The sequence below is a fragment of the Vicia villosa genome, linkage group LG3 (genome assembly GCF_029867415.1).
Source record: "Vicia villosa cultivar HV-30 ecotype Madison, WI linkage group LG3, Vvil1.0, whole genome shotgun sequence".
NCBI lineage: Eukaryota > Viridiplantae > Streptophyta > Magnoliopsida > Fabales > Fabaceae > Vicia > Vicia villosa.
This window is the reverse complement of record NC_081182.1, coordinates 184,544,621-184,566,790: the sequence shown is the minus strand read 5'-3', so window position 1 is coordinate 184,566,790 and position 22,170 is coordinate 184,544,621. Positions and strand designations below refer to the sequence as shown.

Sequence of the window (22,170 nt, the reverse complement as noted above, 5' to 3'; positions counted from 1 at the left end):
TTAAGTCTAAAAAATAAAAAGAAACTATACTATGCTTAATAGAAAAGAGAGACGTGTTGGTCCTATTTCCAAGGGAGATATGTCACTTTATTTTCTTTATTTTCTCTACTGCATGTTATTATTTCTTTTGTGTGTTTGTTGATATATTAGTCATAGTTAGGAGATATAAGATATATTAGTCATAGTTAGAAAGTGCATGTTATAAAAATGGTTAAACTAAAATGCATGTTATATATACTTTGTTATGATTTGTTTGTCAATAAATGACTTAATAATTCTTATAAGGTAATGTCTTGAATATTAAAAACAAAAATAAATTATCTTTTTTATATCAAAAATTACAAAAAAAAATAATGTATTAGAATTTAGACATATTAGATTTTTATATCAAAAATATTTGTTTCGAGTATTAACTTTATTTTTGTTTCTTTCTTCGATTAACTTGTATTCATATTTCTACCGTTTTTTCTCTCGTATATATCTCATTATTAACATTTTTTGTTTATGTGAGTACTACCATTGTGAATATTGGACTGTTATGGTGGACCTTCAAGAGTCGACCACACCTGATTCGAGCATCTAGAGTTACCACCAGGATTCTTCCGACTACGCGCCACGTCAAACCAAAAGCTAAGTCCTGATCTTTTTCTTATTTAATTTTTCTTTTACTTTTTTTTATTTTCAGGGTTTGATTCCCGCTGTCAATGAATTCCTTCTACACTTACTTCTTCTTTTTTATTTCTTTTGCCAATTCTTTAATGATCAGGGACAATGCTTAAATGCTCGAGGCAAACCTTTGCCCATCAACCTTCATCAATCGAAGCTAAGTGTTTTTACCCTTCTTCTTTTATCATTAATTTTTTATTGATTAGGGTTAACCATATCTGACTTTTGAGTTGATAATGCACTCATCTACGTTTTATTTATTTTCCCATCTTTTCAGGGTTTGCCAACCGCCAAAGCTTGAATAGTCGGTAACCCTAAACTTTGATCTCATTTTAATTATTACTTATGTCAAACCCGCTGGATTCTTATTCCCTTCCCCATTATCATGTATCTGCTTTTAGTCTGTATTGATTGGCCTTGAAGGCACTTAAATTGCTTTATACTTTTTGTTGTGGTTAGTAATCTTAGGGAGCGCAAGCCTTGAACTGAATTAGGATAACTAATTACAAGATAAATAATTGAATTTAATCATATGATTGTTGCATTCACGCACACTTTTTGGTAACCCCTCTCGTTGCATGTTGTCTGTTGCCTTGTTGCCTTGTGTTTTTTTGCAGAATAGCCATGTCCCTCGAATACGAGGATACCTCAGCCCTGTTGCCTCGATTAAAGATCATGGTCCCTAATGATGCTGCCTTCGATACACTAAAAAATAATCTCGACCCTCGGAAGTTGCCTACGGAAAGGCTGAGGTATCCTCTGGTTGCCTAAACGAAAGGCTATTCTGATCCTTCCCTTAGACTACCTGCCTCTCTATGGCATGGGTCAGTTTTATGGCGAACGATAATGCGATGACCCGTTTACATCCAAACGAAAGGCTTCCTGCCCTCTCATGGCATGGATAGACCCTTTCATCCTGAAAGGTTAAAAAAACCTATCATCTAAGTTTAAGGTAATTGCCCCTAATTGCTTTGCCTTGCTCTAAAATTTTTATATTCTTTCTCATAATCCTCCAAAAGGTCTACGCTCATTTACGAGCTAAAGTCCCTGTTCTTTTCTTCTACTTTTCTGAAAAACAAAGAGCAAAGCAATTAAGAGCCCATGGAAAACCATGGATGCAAAGGGTGCCTTACACCTTCCCTTTGCATAATTACCCCCGAACTCAAAATCTTTTCGAAAGGTCTTTTCCTGTTCTTTTAGCCTTTCCTAAAAATTGGATAAAATACAAGTCGGTGGCGACTCATGCTATCCGCAACATTTCGATAAAAGTCAGTTCACCGTATTACAGAACTGGCGACTCTGCTGGGGGTTTTTCGATAAGAGAGGGGTTACCTTAAAAGTTTAGGATTCACCTTAAGTGTTTTCTATTGTTTGCTTTGTTTTTTTTATTTTTCAGGGGCGTTTTGGGAATTAAATGAAGGACGAATCCTATACCCGGATTCAAGAACACTTAAGATTAGGAGTGGCATAGTCATGGCGACCTCTTTCACATATGTGGGAGATGAGTCAATATGAAGTTCACACTTGAGTTAGGACTCCATAGCATATGCACACCTTTCTCAAATGAGGGGGGGTCTATGTATGTGTCTACAAATGCGCCGGAGCTCAAGGACCTTTAGTTACCCTTAACCCATCCTGGCCTTTAGGAACGTAGTGGGGGGACTACTCTTGACAAATGTTAAGAACTAGTCGCTACCCGATGCTACAATTCAGATAGGTCCTTTCTCAAAGTATCATTGCATGATACGAATGTATCATGTCCGAGGGTGCTTTAGAAGGGCTGACAATTCTGGATAACTTGTAGAACCCGTTGCTGAAATCTCCTTATCCATAGAATTACCCTTGGGAAGGACACCTGATCTAAACTCCATGCAAGCCGAGCCTAAGGAAATTGTGTGACTTGTGTGACTTGCGTGACTTGTTTCTGCTTACTAATAATTTTCGTTTCCTCGCAGGTTTTGTTGAAAGGACTTGTGTGTCCTTACTATCTCACACTATGCCTAATGAACCCCCTTCGCATAACATCATGACATCATAAGCATAACATGATTTAACTAACCATTTCAAGGATCCTAGGAATTTAGGGCGCACAATTTCAGATGCCATTATCAAGGACTAAATTCCTATCAAGGGGCAAGAGGATTTATTTTCCTCTGGCCATTCATCTTCCAATTCCAGACACAGTACCTATCAAGGGGCAAGAGAATTTATTTTTCTCTGGTCGTATGCCTTCCAATTCAGAGACTCAGTACCTATCAAGGGGCAAAGAGGATTTATTTTCCTCTAGCCATGTATCTTCATAATTTAGAAGTATCCCGAATCAGAGGCGATGACCCACTCGATATGGTGAGCTTGATTCTCAAAGAAAGACGTTCAAAGACAAAGTTCAGATTTCTTCAGACAAAGACGCGACCAAATCATTTTCTAATGTTGCTAACTAAAAGCCTAAAGATCCTTGAAAATATTGCATTTGCATTCATAACATCACATAGAACTAACTTGTCCTTTCAGGTCGACCAACTGGTCAGAAAAATACCATCAACAAATCAATCCCAATCAGATGAACAGTCTGGAAGCTTGACCCCCAGACTTCTGAAACATTCCAATCAGATATACATTCCGGAAGCTCGAACCCCTGACATTCTGAAAGTTCCAATCAGATGAACATTTTGGAAGCTTGACCCCCAGACTTCTGAAACATTCTAATCAGATATACATCCTGGAAGCTCGAACCCTGGACATTCTGAAACATTCTTATCAGATGCACATTCAGGAAGCTCGAACCCCGGATACTCTGAATCTCTACACCAGTTCCACAATAACGAAGCAAGCCAGACGCACCTAAGCGTCAACTCACCAAAATTAATATGACATCGGCTCAAGCATTACAACATATGTTGAAGATCAAATTGATTACTCTGAAGGATGCTCCTAAGAATTCTAACACCTCCACTCCTGGATATAAACTTAATGTGAGGTGCACGTACCATTCCAACATTCCTGGACATTACACAAATGATTGTTGGACATTGAAGAATAAGATCCAAGGTATTATCAATGACGGATAAATCAAATTCAACCCTTCTGAAAATTCATGTGGTGATCACCGCTCTTATGCCTAGTCATGACAATACTGATTGACGTCTAGACGGACGAACTTTTGGATCATTAGATCTACTTTCATTTGCACATTTCTTTTCTGTTTGTTTAAACATTCGACTTATGATAGACATTATTTGTCTTAATAATCATCATCAGTGCATTGCATATGTTTGTCTTGAATAATTTATTTCGCTATCACTCATTTTAAATTGCGTCTTTACTTTGCATATGTTTTGTGATACTCAACTCCTGCTAAGCTGTAAGCCTTTTAAGGGAGGATGACGAGAACGATACCGCAACCTCATACAAGTATGCTTTTGAACGGACTATGCTGACGATGTACAGACATTGTTTCAATTCCTAAACAGTGGAGATATAAGGATGTTAATCCCTTGTCAACCCCTTTGAGCCTAAGAAGTAGAAGTTTCTTTCTTGTACTAATTAAAACCCTTGATCATAACCTGGGGCAGGGTAGTTCTCAGTTAATTTGGATGTGCATTCTATTTTAAGAGAATCATTCAGTACACCTTTTAACAAAGGTTTCAATCACAAGCGTTCATCCGCACACATCAAAGAAGTATTGGAGATGTAAATCAAAAGCCAATGATGGTTCATTAATCATTAAGTAAGGCAGTCAATATTTTTCAAAAAAATAATAAAATGATGAAAAACATACATACAAAGAAAAGTCTGCTAAGTCAAAAAAATCAAAAGATGACTTAGGCAAAAATCAAGGCATCCCGCTGACTATAAGCTCAAAATAGACAGTTCAGGCAAAAGTTAGGGATATCAAAAAGATGAAAAATGAGAAGTCAATAAATTCTTGAACAACACAATGTTGTGACTACCAAAAGGAAGAAGTGACTGCCATCTCAAAAGTTCTCTTTGCTAGTGAACCATCATCATTATAAAAGGTGCAAATCCAAAAGTCTCTTGGAACCTGAATGTATAAGTTGAATTAACTGAGCTTAGGACTGAAGATCATCACGAAGAGGGGTGGGTACAATCAAATTTTGAGCCTTTATCCTTTGTTTCTTAAACCGTGAACCAAGCCACGTTACAACCCTTGAAAGTCCTAATTGAAGCATGGTTAGTTCGAAAGCATACTGTCACCAAAAAGGTATCCCGACTCCTTAAGGTTTACTAAAATGCTGAGTTGATATTTCACTTCTACAAAAATAACATGTTTTTACAAATACCATGATTTTACATCTCTTGCTTTAATGTTTTTTCAAAAAAACTCAAGACAGACGTATGCATTGCATCTCATGAATTCATTATTAAACATATTCTGCTACATAATTTCAAACGTTAGCAACATAAAGAATTTGCACAGGGTATAACTAATGACTCAAAGTTATCCCGACCAACAAGATTACTCCAAAGAAGCAATGCCTCCTACGTATACAAGGGGCATGGCACGTTTTGCCCAATCAATCTGGGGCAATCAAGTCAAGATTCCAAGAGTCTCTCAAATGCCAAAAAGTCAAAGGCATACATCCCAAGTGGGTTCCAAACTATTTCCCGGTCAATCTGGGGCAATCAAATCAAGATTCCGAGAATCTCTCAAGGATGCCAAGACAATCAGGGGCATGCATCCAAGTTGATCTGAAGCTACTTCCCAACCAACATGGGATATTGTCTTTGGCCTATGATTACTAGGGGCATGTCGCCCATAGTGCACGTCTCATAAAGTCCTCGCGAGGTGAATATTTTCAAAGGCTCTACTAAGCGGGGGCAAATCTATGCAAGTATAGTTTGACATCTTGATCAATACTCAGCGGTGTGTCCTAATCAAATCCAGGAATGGTAGTACTATAACACTGGGGGCAACTTTCAAGATACCCATGTCTCCCCACAGAGCCGAGTTCACAAGATCGTATCCCCACAGAGTAATCATTAAAAAGATATCTTCAAATGTTCTCGTCCCGACAAAGATATAACTCCCCAACAGAGTTTGCATCTTCAACACTACCGGCTCTCCAAAATTTTGCTCTTCTCCAACATGGTGTATTAATATCTCTAATCCCCAATCAGGGTACATCAAGTTCTTGATCGTCCCCAAGCAGAAATCATAAATCCCCAGCTGAGCATCCTCAAGATAGGATAAACATCAAAATTACAATGACACGGAGATCCACCTTCTCAATCAAGATGTGTCAAATAGCATAAATCATAGCCATACGTCATAAATCATAAACATATTCATACATCGCATACATATTTATACAAAGTTTCTCATTTATTCTGAGGGACTCATTACGCCATACATCATACAATTGCATACATGTCCCTACATAATACATAATGCATCGCGACAAATGCGTACATAACATGCAAGGTTCTCATTTATTTTGAGAGTCCCGTCACATAAATGCATTACATGCATCATGACATGGCATAAAAAACTAACTTTGTTTTTTTCAGGTTACAGCTGTAGTCAAATAAACAACTTCAAAACCTTTCAGATCTAAGTCGACACCTTTGACGGTTCCTTAATGATCTACCTTTGGATCTAAGTCGATACCTTTGACGGTTCCTTAATGATCTACCTTCGAATCTAAGTCGATACCTTGGACGGTTCCTTAATGATCTACCTTTGGATCTAAGTCGATACCTTTGACGGTTCCTTAATGATCTACTTTCGGATCTAAGTCGATACCTTTGGCTGTTCCTTAATGATCTACCTTCGGATCTAAGTCGATACCTTGGACGGTTCCTTAATGATCTACCTTTGGATCTAAGTCGATACCTTTGACGGTTCGTTAATGATCTACCTTCGGATCTAAGTCGATACCTTGGACGGTTCCTTAATGATCTACCTTCGGATCTAAGTCGATACCTTGGACGGTTCCTTAATGATCTACCTTCGGATCTAAGTCGATACCTCAGACGCTTCCTTAACAATCTACCCTCAGATTTAAGTCGATGCCTCGAACGGTTCCTTAAACAATCAACTTTCGAAATCTAAAAGCGGTAACCTCGGACGGTTCCGTAACGGTCAACGCTCAAAGATCTAATTCATCTACTATGAACAATAATGACACGATCAACATTCAAATACTTCTTAACACAGAGGATTTAGCCTAACGCACGACTCAGCCTTCAACTTAACGCACGGTTTTCCAGACATCTACGGATGCAAATTGGATTAGTCTAACGCACGACTTATCCTTCGACCTAACACACGGTTTTCTAGACATCTACGGATTCAATTCGGAATTAGTCTAACCTACGACTCATCCTTCAGCCTAACGCACGGCTTTCCAGACATCTACCAATGCAAATTGAATCCGGTCTAACGAACGACCCATCCTCCAGTCTAACGTACGACTCATTCTAAGTATATTCTTCAGATACAGTCTAACGTACGACGTATTCTAACTCTCAAATCTATCAAGCTGGATGGCATCTTTAAGCCCATCTCCGACAATATTCTGCCTGAATGGCATCTTTAAGCCCGTCTCCGAAAAAGTCCCTACATCATCAAGGGCAAATTTCTTGGTATTCTAGTGTTCAATCCTCTTCCACCATCAGATTCCAACAGGCACACATGCCAATCTACATCTCCAGGTTTAAGAAGATTGAACAGGGGCAGCTCTCATACCCCAAAATTTGCCCTCATATATTTATGAGTTCCATTTTATTTCGAATAAATAAATTGGCACAGTTGGTAAGAATTTAAGCGTAAAAGATACAATAGAGCGAGATCCCGTGTTCGAATCCCATTGCTAACATTTTTCCTTCTTGAATTTATTTCTAACTTTATTTCACTTTTTATTCAAAAAAAAAAATTGTTTTTTTAATATTTAAATATTATTTTCGTATTTATTTATTTATTATTTTTAAAATTTTTTTTCTTTATATTCAAAAAAATATACAAAAAATCACAAAAATAAGATTTGAAAAGATTTTTGTTCACCTCTTATAGTTTTTAAAAATAGTTTAATTTGATTGATTAAAATAGTCACACAAATCAAAATCAATTTAATTGAATTATGAATTTTTTTTATTGTCTTGATTGATCAAATTAATTTATTTTTCTTTTCAATTAACCTAATTTATTTTTCTTATATAAACTAACAAAATCCTAAACTATTTGCTCCAAGAATCCTAACCCTTATTCCACAGTCTTTTCTCTTCCCGTACAGTAGTCATACACTAACCGTTCTCCTGTATAGAATTTTTTTCTCCTAGCTGTTAACATGTAAATCTTTCTTACCAATATATAATACTAACCTTCATCCTTGTTTTCTCATCCTCAAATCCATCTAAACCAACTTTTACACTTACATATTCTCGCTACCCATTACCGATTGCCATCATCCTTTTGGTTGCTTGTTCTTTATTTTACAGTAACTACAAACACCATATCCTTCCTTCAAACAATTCACAAGAAATATAACCAAAACCAATCAAGATTCAATCACTAAAACTACAACAGCTATAATAAGACTCGGCCGACACCACCTGGACGGAACAACTCAGCCACCGCGGAGAACCACACGCACTCATCAAGCCGCACTGCTGCAAACAGAAGCCGTGATGAACTCCGCGAAGCCACAGTCCTTCCAACCGCCACATGAAGCACGACTCCCCAGTGAATTTACTCGCGATTCATCCTTGGACTCTCAAGACACCTGTAAATTAGAATTATCCTGACAAGAATTGCAGATATAAATAACATGAATTAATTCAATTGCTTGAGTAGTCTTGTTATTGTTGTTGTTGTTTTACAGAAAGAAAAGCTAATCGCACGGATCCGAAATTGCAACCGGAAATAACTCCGTTCTCGGACATCATCATCTTCGTCGAGTCGAACCGATCCACTCACGAACAGCTCCTTCCAGTCGGTAGCCACCACCCTCCGCGTGTACACCGGCAAACCGCCGTGAAACACCCCTTCGTCCGGTGATGTCACAACGTGAATCCAACGCTGAACCACCGCGCCATCCTTCTGGCCGCGCCTACGACGACCACGCGGTCGTACACTCACAGCCAGAACAACCGCACCACAACAGTCGTCCTCGGATCTCCGACCGCCATCCTCCACAAAGCATCGGTCCAAAACACCACCGCTACAGCCATGGGTAACTCTGCTTCTTTTCGTTTTAGTTTTCTAAGTTTGCTGTTGCTTATATTAATGGGTATATTGATATCTATAAAAGAGTTTTTCTATACTTTATTAAAACAATGTTGTGAGAAAGATGAAGCTGCATTTGGACATATTGGGGTGTGTTACTGTTTTGCTGCTTTGAGTTTTCATGGTGAGAGAAAAAAGGATGAGAGAAGACGGGTGGTTCTGTATGTTTTGAATCTTTATTTTTATTTGTAGTCTTTAATTACTTTTAAGTCAATAAAAAATAAAAAAAAACTATACTATGCTTAATAGAAAAGAGAGACGTGTTGGTCCTATTTCCAAGGGAGATATGTCACTTTATTTTCTTTATTTTCTCTACTGCATGTTATTATTTCTTTTGTGTGTTTGTTGAGATAAAAGATATATTAGTCATAGTTAGAAAGTGCATGTTATAAAAATGGTTAAACTAAAATGCATGTTATATATACTTTGTTATGATTTGTTTGTCAATAAATGACTTAATAATTCTTATAAGGTAATGTCTTGAATATTAAAAACAAAAATAAATTATCTTTTTTATATCAAAAATTACAAAAAAAATAATGTATTAGAATTTAGACATATTAGATTTTTATATAAAAAATATTTGTTTCGAGTATTAACTTTATTTTTTTTTCTTTCTTCGATTAACTTGTGTTCATATTTCTACCGTTTTTTCTCTCGTATATATCTCATTATTAACATTTTTTGTTTATGTGAGTACTACCATTGTGAACATTGGACTGTTATGGTGGACCTTCAAGAGTCGACTACACCTGATTCGAGCATCCAGAGTTACCACCAGGATTCTTCCGACTACGCGCCACGTCAAACCAAAAGCTAAGTCCCGATCTTTTTCTTATTTAATTTTTCTTTTACTTTTTTTATTTTCAGGGTTTGATTCCCGCTGTCAATGAATTCCTTCTACACTTACTTCTTCTTTTTTATTTCTTTTGCCAATTCTTTAATGATCAGGGACAATGCTTAAATGCTCGAGGCAAACCTTTGCCCATCAACCTTCATCAATTGAAGCTAAGTGTTTTTACCCTTCTTCTTTTATCATTAATTTTTTATTGATTAGGGTTAACCATATCTGACTTTTGAGTTGATAATGCACTCATCTACGTTTTATTTATTTTCCCATCTTTTCAGGGTTTGCCAACCGCCAAAGCTTGAATAGTCGGTAACCCTAAACTTTGATCTCATTTTAATTATTACTTATGTCAAACCCGCTGGATTCTTATTCCCTTCCCCCATTATCATGTATCTGCTTTTAGTCTGTATTGATTGGCCTTGAAGGCACTTAAATTGCTTTATACTTTTTGCTGTGGTTAGTAATCTTAGGGAGTGCAAGCCTTGAACTGAATTAGGATAACTAATTACAAGATAAATAATTGAATTTAATCATGTGATTGTTGCACTCACGCACACTTTTTGATAACCCCTCTCGTTGCCTGTTGTCTGTTGCCTTGTTGCCTTGTGTTTTTTTGCAGAATAGCCATGTCCCTCGAATACGAGGATACCTCAGCCCTGTTGCCTCGATTAAAGATCATGGTCCCTAATGATGCTGCCTTCGATACACTAAAAAATAATCTCGACCCTCGGAAGTTGCCTACGGAAAGGCTGAGGTATCCTTTGGTTGCCTAAACGAAAGGCTATTCTGATCCTTCCCTTAGACTACCTGCCTCTCTATGGCATGGGTCAGTCTTATGGCGAATGATAATGCGATGACCCGTTTACATCCAAACGAAAGGCTTCCTGCCCTCTCATGGCATGGATAGACCCTTTCATCCTGAAAGGCTAAAAGAAACCTATCATCTAAGTTTAAGGTAATTGCCCCTAATTGCTTTGCCTTGCTCTAAAATTTTTATATTCTTTCTCATAATCCTCCAAAAGGTCTACGCTCATTTACGAGCTAAAGTCCCTGTTCTTTTCTTCTACTTTTCTGAAAAACAAAGAGCAAAGCAATTAAGAGCCCATGGAAAACCATGGATGCAAAGGGTGCCTTACACCTTCCCTTTGCATAATTACCCCCGAACTCAAAATCTTTTCAAAAGGTCTTTTCCTGTTCTTTTAGCCTTTCCTAAAAATTGGATAAAATAAAAGTCGGTGGCGACTCATGCTATCCGCAACATTTCGATAAAAGTCAGTTCACCGTATTACAGCCATGCTCTTAAAATGGGTAAGAATTGGTTTTCTGACTGTTGAGATGTGAACCATTCATGGCCACCTGCATGGTGAATGCCATGGTGGTCTCTATGTGTGCAAATTGCTCCATTTCATTTGTTTTCCGCCTGTTTCGCTTCGTTTCATCGCATATGACTCTTAAATAGCAAAGTACTTGAAACATACACAAATACCAGCATACAAGAGGGAATGAAAAAACAAAATGACGATAAAACATCCATAAATCAAGTCAAATAAACGGTATAATTAAGTGTCATCACCAATTGTTGTTGTAAGCCTTTTCTGCATTAGTGAAATATAACATTTCTTATAATTTGATGAATTAATTTCTACGTAAAAATTATAATCTTAGAAGAGAAAAAATATGTTAGAAAAAGATGAGGAATTTTATGTATGAAGAGGGTGTGAGGGCAACAATGTGTCATCACTCAATATTGGTGAACCCACAAGTCAACACGCCAACAAAAGAAACAAGAAGAAACATCACGAAATGGAAATTATGGACATAATTCAAGAATAGGTCGACTCACTCTGTGTGTAGGTCAACACACTGACTAAAAAATGGGATTCATGGCAAAGTTGGAAAACTCGGGTCGACTCATGCATCCTATAGGTTGACTCATGTAAATTTTGGTGTGCCTCGGGTAGCTACAGGTCGAACCTCAGGTCGACTCATCCGATGATTCTTCATAGAACAGCATGCGTCGACGCATGGCCTCTTTCAAGTCGACACATGACAAATTTGATGCAGCCTCAGGTCACCACGGGTCGACCTTGAGGTCGACATACAAACATCTTCAGGTCGACACACACTTGCTGTAGGTCGACGCACCTATTCTTTTTCTTCATTTATTTTGCGCCCAGATATAGCACAGGTCGACTCTCTCAGTGGGGGAGGTCGACTCACCGCTCCAGAAATTGGTTCTTACTGATGTTATTTGTGCCTTGTGTTTGAGAACATATAAATACATTCTTTGATCATTTCATAGATAACTAGAAAAGTGAAAATAGACACAAAGCTCTCATCATCTTCAACCTTTCACTCATCGATTGATAATCACACATAAGAATCTTTAATAATCATGGTGAGGAACGTGAGCTAATAACGTTCGACGGTAGATTCGGTTCTTGTTCGAGTTGAGAGTACGTGCGTTTTTCTTGAATAAAACCTTAGGGTTTTGTCCTCCCAGATCAAGTGTGATTTGGGGGTTTTTGACGATTGCTTCGCTTCACAATTATCCAACCGTGCTTAAGGGTTTGAGGGATCCGTGATTCACTCAACAAGCTAGCAGTAACTGGAGAATAGCGAAGGAAGGATCGGGGTCGAGATTCATCAAGATCATCGACAATCACTTGGTTCTACTTGAATCAAGGGGAGAGAAGTGTTTAAGTTCAATTTTACTGCATAATTGTAGTTGGTGATTGGTAAACTCTTCTCTTGTTAAACAATTTGCATTCAATACATATTATCCTAATTCCATTTGGAATTAGGGGCAGACGCACCCTACGCGAGGATGACAAGGGGAACGACCTAAACAAATACTGCGTTCTTTCTTATTTTGCTAAGTTTTTTTGTTAAACAGTTGATTGTGAGTGATTACATATTGTGTGTAGATTAACAAATTGGTAATTGCGTCAAAGTGAAAAATTTTGTTTCATTGATTTTTTCATCTGGTTTTCTTCACGCATATCCGACATCCAATAGCTTGATCGTTCTAGATGATTTGTTTGTTTCCGGGGCAACAAAGTTTTAAACACAAATATTTGGTAAAATTTGAAAACTGTGGTCTATTCACCCCCTCTAGACCCACATTATCGTCTAACAAGTGGTATCACGAGTGTCGGTTTATATAGTGCTTCGCATATAACTTTTTAGAAGATGGAGAATGGTCAAAAAGAGGCGTATAATTAAGCGTATGTTTTCACCAAAGAAAACTATAGTCATTGGAAAGACTTTATGCGTATTCTTATCAACTCTGTTGATAGAAAAATCTAGAATGTCATCGTCGATGGTCCTATGGCTATTACCATAACCAACGATGCAGGTGTTATCAGACCTAAACCGGAAGCACAATGGGATGAAAAATATGAAAAGAATTATGCGTATGATTGGAAAGCTAGAAACATGATTATAGCTTCCTTAGGGGTTGATGAGTATTTTCGTGTATCACATTGCGAAACTTCTAAGGCAATGTGGGATGCTTTACAAGTCGCCCAAGAAGGAACAAATGATGTTAAGCTAGCTAGAATCAATACTTTGACGCAAGAGTTTGATCTCTTCCACATGAAGCAAGGTGAAACGATTGCGGAAATGCAAAAGAGATTTTCTCATATTATCAATTGTTTACACACTTTAGGACATATTACTCCCAATGTTGTTGCTACTAATAAAGTTTTGAGATGTCTTATTAGGGAATGGAAACCTAAGGTCACAGCAATCAAAGAAGCCAACAATCTTACTACTTTGGATCTTACGGCTCTATTTGGAAAGCTTGAAGAACATGAGAAAGATCTCATGAATCTAAACAAGCATGAAAAGAAAGAAAAGAAAGAGAAATCAAAGGACACCAAGAAGAAGTCTATTGCCTTAAAGGCTTCAAGTTCAAAGTCATCCTCCAAAGATGCGTGTGGTAGTGAATCTAGTGACGAAGATGATAGTCCGAATGAAGATATGGGACTGTTCATGAGAAAATACAATAGGTATCTTCGTAAGAATGAAATCAAACATTCGGATAACAATCTTGTCGACTATAGACGACAAGCAAAGTCTAACAAGCAAGATGATAATAAGAAAACTAAACCTAAAGGTTCTTGTTACAACTGTGATAAGTCGGGTCACTACAAGCCCGATTGCCCCTCGCTCAAGAAAAATAAGGCAAAGAATAAAACTCAAAACAAGTCAACAAAAGGTAGAAGATCCTATATTGCTTGGGAAAGTGAAAGTGACTCATCTACTAAAGATAGATCAAGTGATGAAGAGGAGATGGACAACCTATGTCTCATGGCACATCAAAAGAAGAAAAAGATTGTAAGTCATGACAAGTATAATAATGTTGATAGAATGTCTTATTTTGAGTTACAACATGCTTTTGATACTTTACATCATGAAGCCAAGGATGCTTTTAAACGTTTGGCTTCAAATAAGAATTTTTTTTCATACCTTGAGAAAAAGGTTTCTGATTCCAAAAAGGAAATAGAAATTATCAAGAAATCTATGATAGAAGGTATCAAAGACAGGAGCGAAAATGACAAGGGTCCTTGGTTTGAATGGGGTGGATGTGAATCTTTTCATATTTGGAAAAGAGAGGTTAGAACTCTTAAAACCAAATTAGACAAAGCTTTACAACCAAAAATTACCTTTGCTATTAATCAATCACACTTTAGGAAAATCATGATAAATCCTTATCAAAAATATAATTATGTGATAAAAGATCAATCAAGTAAATGTAATGACCATACAAACTTGGCTTGTCTATATTGTTGCAAACCGGGTCACACCATTATGAAATGTCTCTTTAGGAGATTTTTGGTCCCTAAAGGCATATTCGAATGGACTCCCAAGAGCAACATTTTTTTCACTCACACACAAGGACCCAATGAAAATTGGGTACCTATTTCCCTTGTTTAAATTTGTAGGTGGAATGTCTTGAGCCGTCCGAGAAAAGATGGTTCCTAGATAGCGGATGCTCAAGACATATGACGGGTGACTTATCTTTATTCTATGACTTCGTGGCTAAGAAGAAAGGATTTGTGACCTATGGTGATAATAACAAGGGTGCTATACTCAGCAAAGGTAGTGTAGGTAATCCCTCTTCTACTACTATCTCAGACGTCCTTTTAGTTGAGGGTCTTAAACACAATCTTATTAGCATCAGTCAATTGTGCGATAAAGGATACTCTGTATCTTTTTCAAAAGAAAGTTGAACAATTTGAAACAATGATAACAAAGATGATGTGTTTTAAGGCCTGGGGGTTAATGATGTATACATGATTGATCTAAATGAGGTATCAATGACTGAGGCCAAATGTCTTGCCACTATGATTGAAGACTCATGGCTTTGGCATAGACGTCCATCTCATGTCAACTTTGACTTACTTAATAATGTCGTTTCAAAAGACCTAGTAGTTGGCCTACCCAAAATCAAGTTCCCCAAAGATCACTTATGTGATGGGTGTCAAATGGGGAAGCAAACAAGGATCACGTTTAAATCGAAAAACATTGTATCCACAACGAGACCCCTTGAACTTCTTCATATGGACCTTTTTGGACCATCTAGAATAAAAAGTCTAGGTGGGAACTATTATGGGGTTTTCATAGTAGATGATTTCTATAGGTATTGTTAGACGATCTTCTTAGCAAGCAAAAGTGACACTTTCTCCGCATTTGAAAAAACTGCCAAAATGTTTCAAAATAAATTAAACACTAGCATTGTCTCCATCCGTAGTGATCATGGGGGTGAATTTGAAAATCATCTTTTTGAAGATTTTTGTGGAAATCATGGCATTAATCATAACTTCTCTTGTAACACCCCATACATAACTGACTAGTATATTATGCATGAAACGTTAAAATTGATATTGAGTACATACAAAAGCTATAGTCATAGAAAGATCCAAATAAAATACAACATGAAATCATAATAAGAATTACAGAACATGTGTCTTCAATGGATCTGCACAGCGGAAGATGAGATCTGAAAAAGGTCTCCGAGCCATCACCACTTCCAAGTCTTCAGTCCAAACCTGCTATTGACCAAACTCTGCTAAACTGCACCTGAAAAATATAAGTTGATTGGGGTGAGATTACTAAATCTCAGTGAGTCCTCCTATCCTCTGGGTCCACTCGGATCTACAGGGTACATGCATCAAAACCGAATCCACCATTGATCCGGGGTTGTCCTCACATCCGGTACAAATACGGAGCAAACACATGATTCGTCCACCATAGGAGTCATCATATCACAAGTACACAAATAGTACACAAACACGTATGCAGACCCATACCCATGTACGGGGAATCCAGAAGTGTAACAACCTCGGCTAGATTATGGAATAAATGCATCCTCGATGAGTAACCTCCTGCCTAGTTGTCAAGGGACTTGTACAAGCACACTGCAGGATGGTTAAACGGGTTCACACAAACCTAAATGGCCCTGAGATGACATAAGCCTAATTGGCGTCATTGTCCCGTTAACCTCCTTCACGCTAGTGAGTTACGCCGAGTACAAACCGCCACCTTGACGCCTGAGCCCATCGGGCGAAAGCCTAGTGTTAGTCTACGTGACTTTACTAGAGGTGAGTTACCTCATTATTCCATTGGACTACATGGTCCGGGAGGGCTCATAGACTACACGGTCAGAGCAGCGTCCCAATCTAGCCTTCCGGCCACTTCGATTCAAGCATACAAAAATATGACATAAAGTCAAGGTCACAAACAAAGCAATCAATCCAATCGTTTAACCAAAACGATGGAGTCTATAGATTTTCATGTATCATACATAATGGCATAACAGTTTCACACATGGATGTACTATTTATAGTAGCAATAGGCATTCTATTCAATGCATAACATATTAATTAATAACAATCGAAAGCACACAATTTCTCATGATAAATTGTTATTCTAGTTTGGGGACCTATCTTATCAAATAGTACGTATTACTAGCTTTCCAACGATATAAAGTTTGCGCAATTCCGATACCCGAGCCGAAAGTTACGACTTTCTAAAGTTTGTTGATTTTTGTACTTTTGCCCAGGGTAACCGGTTACCCAGAGTCCAGTAACCGGTTACTGGCATGCAAAATGCCCTGTAACGCAATTTTCTAAAGAGTAACCGATTACCCAAATGCCAGTAACCGATTACCCTGAAGCAGAATCAATTTTTTGCATTTTAAGGGTTCTAAATCAGTTCCAATTGCCCCCATAATTGATTGCCTGCATCACTAACATAATCCCAACGAATTCTAACATGCAGTAGTGATCTAATGTACACAATACATACATAACACACAATCTAAGCATTAAATCAAGCATGCATTACATAGAATCACCAATTAGCAATTAATCGTATTTATCACTATATATGGATTCATGGATTTATCACTCAAAACCCAAAACCCCAACATGTTATTTCCCACAAATTTTCCCCAAGTTTCTAACTAAGGACTCACCTTGGATTAATAGAGGTTTAGATGGTGTTAATGCAGCCTTTGAACTCCACTCTTGCCCAAAGGTTCACCTTCTTCATCATCAAATTCGCAGCTGCATTCACACACAAACTCAGCATGGATCACTCCACTTCAAACCTGCTTATTTCCCTCAAAACAGAACCCATGAATGCGAATTAGTATATCAAATCGAAGGGAATTTCGTTAGCTATCCAAAATTTCAAGAATTACCTCAATCGGAGCTGTGAGTAGAGAGTTATGGCACTTTTACTTTCTCCCACTTGCTTCTAAGTTCTTCTTTCTTAAAAATTCTGACTTATAACAACTAACCCTCCAAACATGCCCTTATGATCATGCAATAGAGATCAATGTCCATTATGTCCTCTAACTTGTTCATATTTTCAACAATGCCATGTAGTCATATTCTAACTATGCCATTAGATTCTAACCATTCCACATGAAACTTTCTCTTAATAATCTTTCTTAGATTAATATAATCCAATATCAATATGCCTTCTAATCATCACTTAACCAATTAAATGATAATTATCGGGTTTAGAGAGTCAGGGTATTACATTCTCCCCCCCTTAAATAGAATTCATCCTCGAATTCCTTCCGTTCACCATGAAAACCAACCCGTCATAGCTATCCAATTAAGGGAAAGAATGTTACTCGAATTCCTCCTTAGGTAATCTCACTACTCTGTTTGAGGGTCATTCCATATGAAGAAACGTATTCTGCCAAAACACCTGCGTCCCACTACACATGATTAGAAACCTTAACCCTCAAGCAACACGTCTCATCTGATACTTCGTCTTGACATTCCTGACCGAAAACCTTAGTACTCTCCCAACGCATCTCCTCTGGAACTTCATCTCAATAACCCTGAGAAAGATCTTCTAATACTCTTAATTTCTGCTGACCTACACTAGACTTCCATGCCTTCGAAAGCCGTAATACTCTATCCCTGTCGGGCGTCCTTAGTTTCAACCTTCGCTGAACTTATCCTTGCTCAACACACATTACTAATTCTTCCTCAACTCCTCGAATCGCTTCCTTTTCATGAATCCTCGTTACCACGTTGCTCTCCACAATGAAACGTCGGATTACCTCCTACATTAGTCCATTCAATGATGTTAAGATGACTGCCAATTTCCTTGGTCTTAAATTCCAACTCCCTGATGCTTACGACGAATCACTCCAAGTTCCCCTTTGCGTATGCAACTAAGGCTTCTTACTTCGATTTCCGTTTCGGTATTATCCGTAACAACCGTCACTACCATCCACAAGGTGAAACACTCTGCAACTACAACCTGGTTATTCCACCACCTCACACAAAATTCCACTGATGAAAGGTGAAATTCAGCAGTTAACCTGCAAACACTTCCCACGCCTTCCTGCACGATCGTACTGCATAAGGCATAGCCACAAGGAACTTACGCCAATCCGGCCCATTGACGACACTTCTCGAGATTACGGTGGATCTCTGAGAGAGACTGACATAAACGAAACGCTGCTTCGACGAGTTCCTTTTATGGAGATACTCCCTGTCATACCCTAATTTTTGACCCCCCCTGAGATGGCATATCTTCAGGATTTTTCATCAGGTCAAGACAAGTACCCAGAGCAGTCATTTCTCCATCTGGTACCTAATCGAGGATGCTCAAAGACAAGAAAGCTCAGGCAAAGGATCAATCAATACAAAGATTAGTCTCTAATACAATCATGAGGCTCAAAGACTTCACTTTTCTCATCTATGATTGATTAGACATCCAGTCATATGAGTACAGGTTTACTCAGGTCACCAGACTAGGGTTTTGAGCCTATCAAGGACTAAAATCAGGGATCACATTTGGGAAACCCTAAAAAACCTCAGAGGGTCATTCAAAGACATCAATCATCTTCAAATAACTCATATGACAAGATCTACTAGACATCACACTTCAATTCAAAGTCTACAGTCATTATTTTCACATGGTCGACAAATTAGGGTTTTGACCTAATTCACCAAGATAGTTGACTTCTGATCAGGGCATGAATCCAAAACTCAAGACATGATTCAAGGATCTCTACTACCTCAATATAATCCATTTACATCATTCATTTGAGGAAAAGATCTTGTTTCTACACAAAAGCCAAAAAATTCACTTTGTCAGGAAAAAGTCAACTGTGAAGGATCATCATTGACTTTTAAGGTTTTTGGTCAAAAAATGACTTTCAAAGATCAATATCATCAATATATGGATGTCAAAGTCATTTGACCAAAGAAATTCAAAGAAATTCATCAAGGAGCGAAAAGTCGGGAATTAGGGTTTTTGAAGGCATGGTGAGATCTCAAAATTTCACCTACACAACTCAAAAAACTTCCAACATGAAAGTTGTAGATCTTGCCAAATAAAACAACATCTTACAAGGGAACTTTTTTCAAAAGATCAACCATTTATGAAATTTTGGAAATTTTGAAGTTTAGGTCATAAACACTTAGAAATTTTTCTAAGTGTTTTAACCTAGTTTTCTTCCAACTTTGGCCTCATTTTTCACAAATTTCCCAAAGGATTCTGAAGAAGACATAAACTAATGATTTAAAGTAGATGTTTAGGGATTTCCAAATTGTGTTCAACCTTCTCAAAATTCAATTTGAGCTAAGAGTTATGCTTGTTCAAAGTTGGCCTCATGAAGTGAAATTATAGGTCATGCATCATTTTGGAACTTTGAAGTTTTGTGCACATGACCTCAAATACAGATGCTACATGACCCATAATACATCTGCAAACATGCCATGCATTCATTTTCACCATGCCATGATAATTGAAGAAGATTCCTAAAACAAGAACATGTGATTATGTAATGATTACATTTGAGAATTTATGGCAAATTGATGAATCACCCAAGGAATCTTCTCACCAACCAATTAGAGCTCACTTTACATCCGAATTGTCCCCTAAGATCAGATAGAATCAATGGATAGGGGAGGTGGCTCGAAAATGCAATGATCACACTTGGATATTCTTTGAAATTTCTTCATGGCTAAGAAACCAAACTTGCTTCACTAAGCAAGCTCACTCTCCCAATCAGTACTGAGACATTTGCCTATAAATAGAGGCCTCATTCTCATTCAAAAAACACACCAAAGCAACCATATTACTTGCTTTCTCTTTCTCTTCTCTTGTTCATTGTTTTTCAAAGTTCTTTGGCAAGAAGAATCGATTTCTTCAAACCAGAGCTTATCTTTGGGAAGTGAGCATTCTAACATCTCACGGGAGGTCATTTGAGGTGATCCAAGCACCTGGATCACTTCTGTAAGTGGAGGAACACCATTGTTGCTCTCACTTTGGAGCATCTGCAGTTGGAGGTCCATGGAGTGATTCAGAAGGTTTCAAGGCAAGCCAATCATCCAGACACACTCCTCAGGTCATAGTGAAGCTAACCAGATGGCTGCAGCTCATCTGTAACTCAAGAATCAACACCCTCCATGTTCACTTGAAGCTGAAATCGAGGGAGGTCCATAGAACAATTCAGAAGGATTCAGGCTACAATAAGCATTCAGTTAGCATCATTGAGTCTCAGGGAAGCTATTGAGATCATTCATTCGAGCCCAGGTGTTCTCCATCATCTACACGACCTCCATTTTCAGAGGTAAGTTTCTGAACCTCACCTCTTTAATTTAAGTATTCTTTAAGGAATAGCTCGATTCTATCTTATTCAGCATCATCAGAGGATTGAAAACCCTCTATCATCATTCATTTATCTTTCAGCATAGCCATTTAATTTGATTTTTAAGCTTTAGGGTTCTTCACGATTTCTGGTAAATTAGTTAGATATAGTTGATATAAATTTATGATAGTTACATATTTAGAATCGTGAGTGAATTTAGAGCAAGTTTGGTCTTTACATCTTTGCAAATGGTTGAGAAATGAGCAAGTTCATAAATTTGAAATTTGAGAGCTTGAGGTTGAAGACGAAGATGGTGATGGCGCGCAATTTTCAAACTCAGGTCTAAGTTTATTTTATTTTGATTGATACCTGTTTCATTAACGACTAAAACGTGATAGCCCAGTGGTAAAGAGTGTTTGTGTGTTGCGCGTGCCCAAGGTCTGGGGTTCGAATCCCCCTCGCCCCAGACCTTTTGATTTTATTTCTTTTTTTCACTTCTATGCATTTGAGTAATATATGAATTGCAATGGAACCATGCATATGACACCAAGCGCGCGTTGGCTCAGTGGTGTTGTTTTGGGCTGGTAATACAAAGGGCGTGGGTTCAAACCCTCCAAGGGCCAAAACTATTTTTTTACACACAATTTCTTTCATTTTTCTTCACAACTTCACATATTTATTTAACCTATCAAATTAATTTATTTTCACTTCATTTTTCACACACTTATCATTTAATATACCTATTTTGTGAATAATCAAAAAAATCATAAAAAAATATTATGTATTTCTTGAATTTTAATTAGGTTTAAAATAGTATGTTTTTAAGTGTTTTCTTAAATACTTTAAATATATATATTATCATTTTAACCTAATCAATTTGTGAATAATTTTATGATAAAACCCTAATTGTTTAGGTCTTAATTAGTTAAAAGTTCTTTATTTTTACCTTAATTAATTTGACTTTTGTCAATATTCAATTTTGTTTTCAATCTCTAATTAAACGGATGATTAAGGTTTTCAAACAACAAAACCTTGTATCATTCCAAATCATTTTCAAATTGCTTTTACACCAGTACTGTAAAGTACTGGGCCTCTAATAGAGTGTAAGTCCCAAAAACCTTCTCTTCTTAGCTTGTTTTCAAAACTGTATTTTCAAAATCTTCTTTCTGTTTTCAAAACATTCTTCTGGTATTTGAAGGGCATTATTCCCGGTGAAACTCTTCAGATACCTATGTGACCTTTGTCCATCTTCACTTCTTCTGTTTTCAAAAACCA

The 22,170-nt window shown here is 37.4% G+C and overlaps 1 long non-coding RNA gene across 1 annotated transcript; it reads left to right on the top strand.

Annotated features, from left to right (window-relative positions):
- Nucleotides 1-7,890: 7,890 nt before the first annotated feature.
- LOC131662663 (uncharacterized) lies at nt 7,891-10,205 on the top strand. Its single transcript, XR_009301791.1, has 2 exons — nt 7,891-8,410; nt 8,508-10,205. It is a non-coding gene; the product is annotated as an uncharacterized LOC131662663 (long non-coding RNA).
- The last annotated feature ends 11,965 nt before the right edge of the window (nt 10,206-22,170 follow it).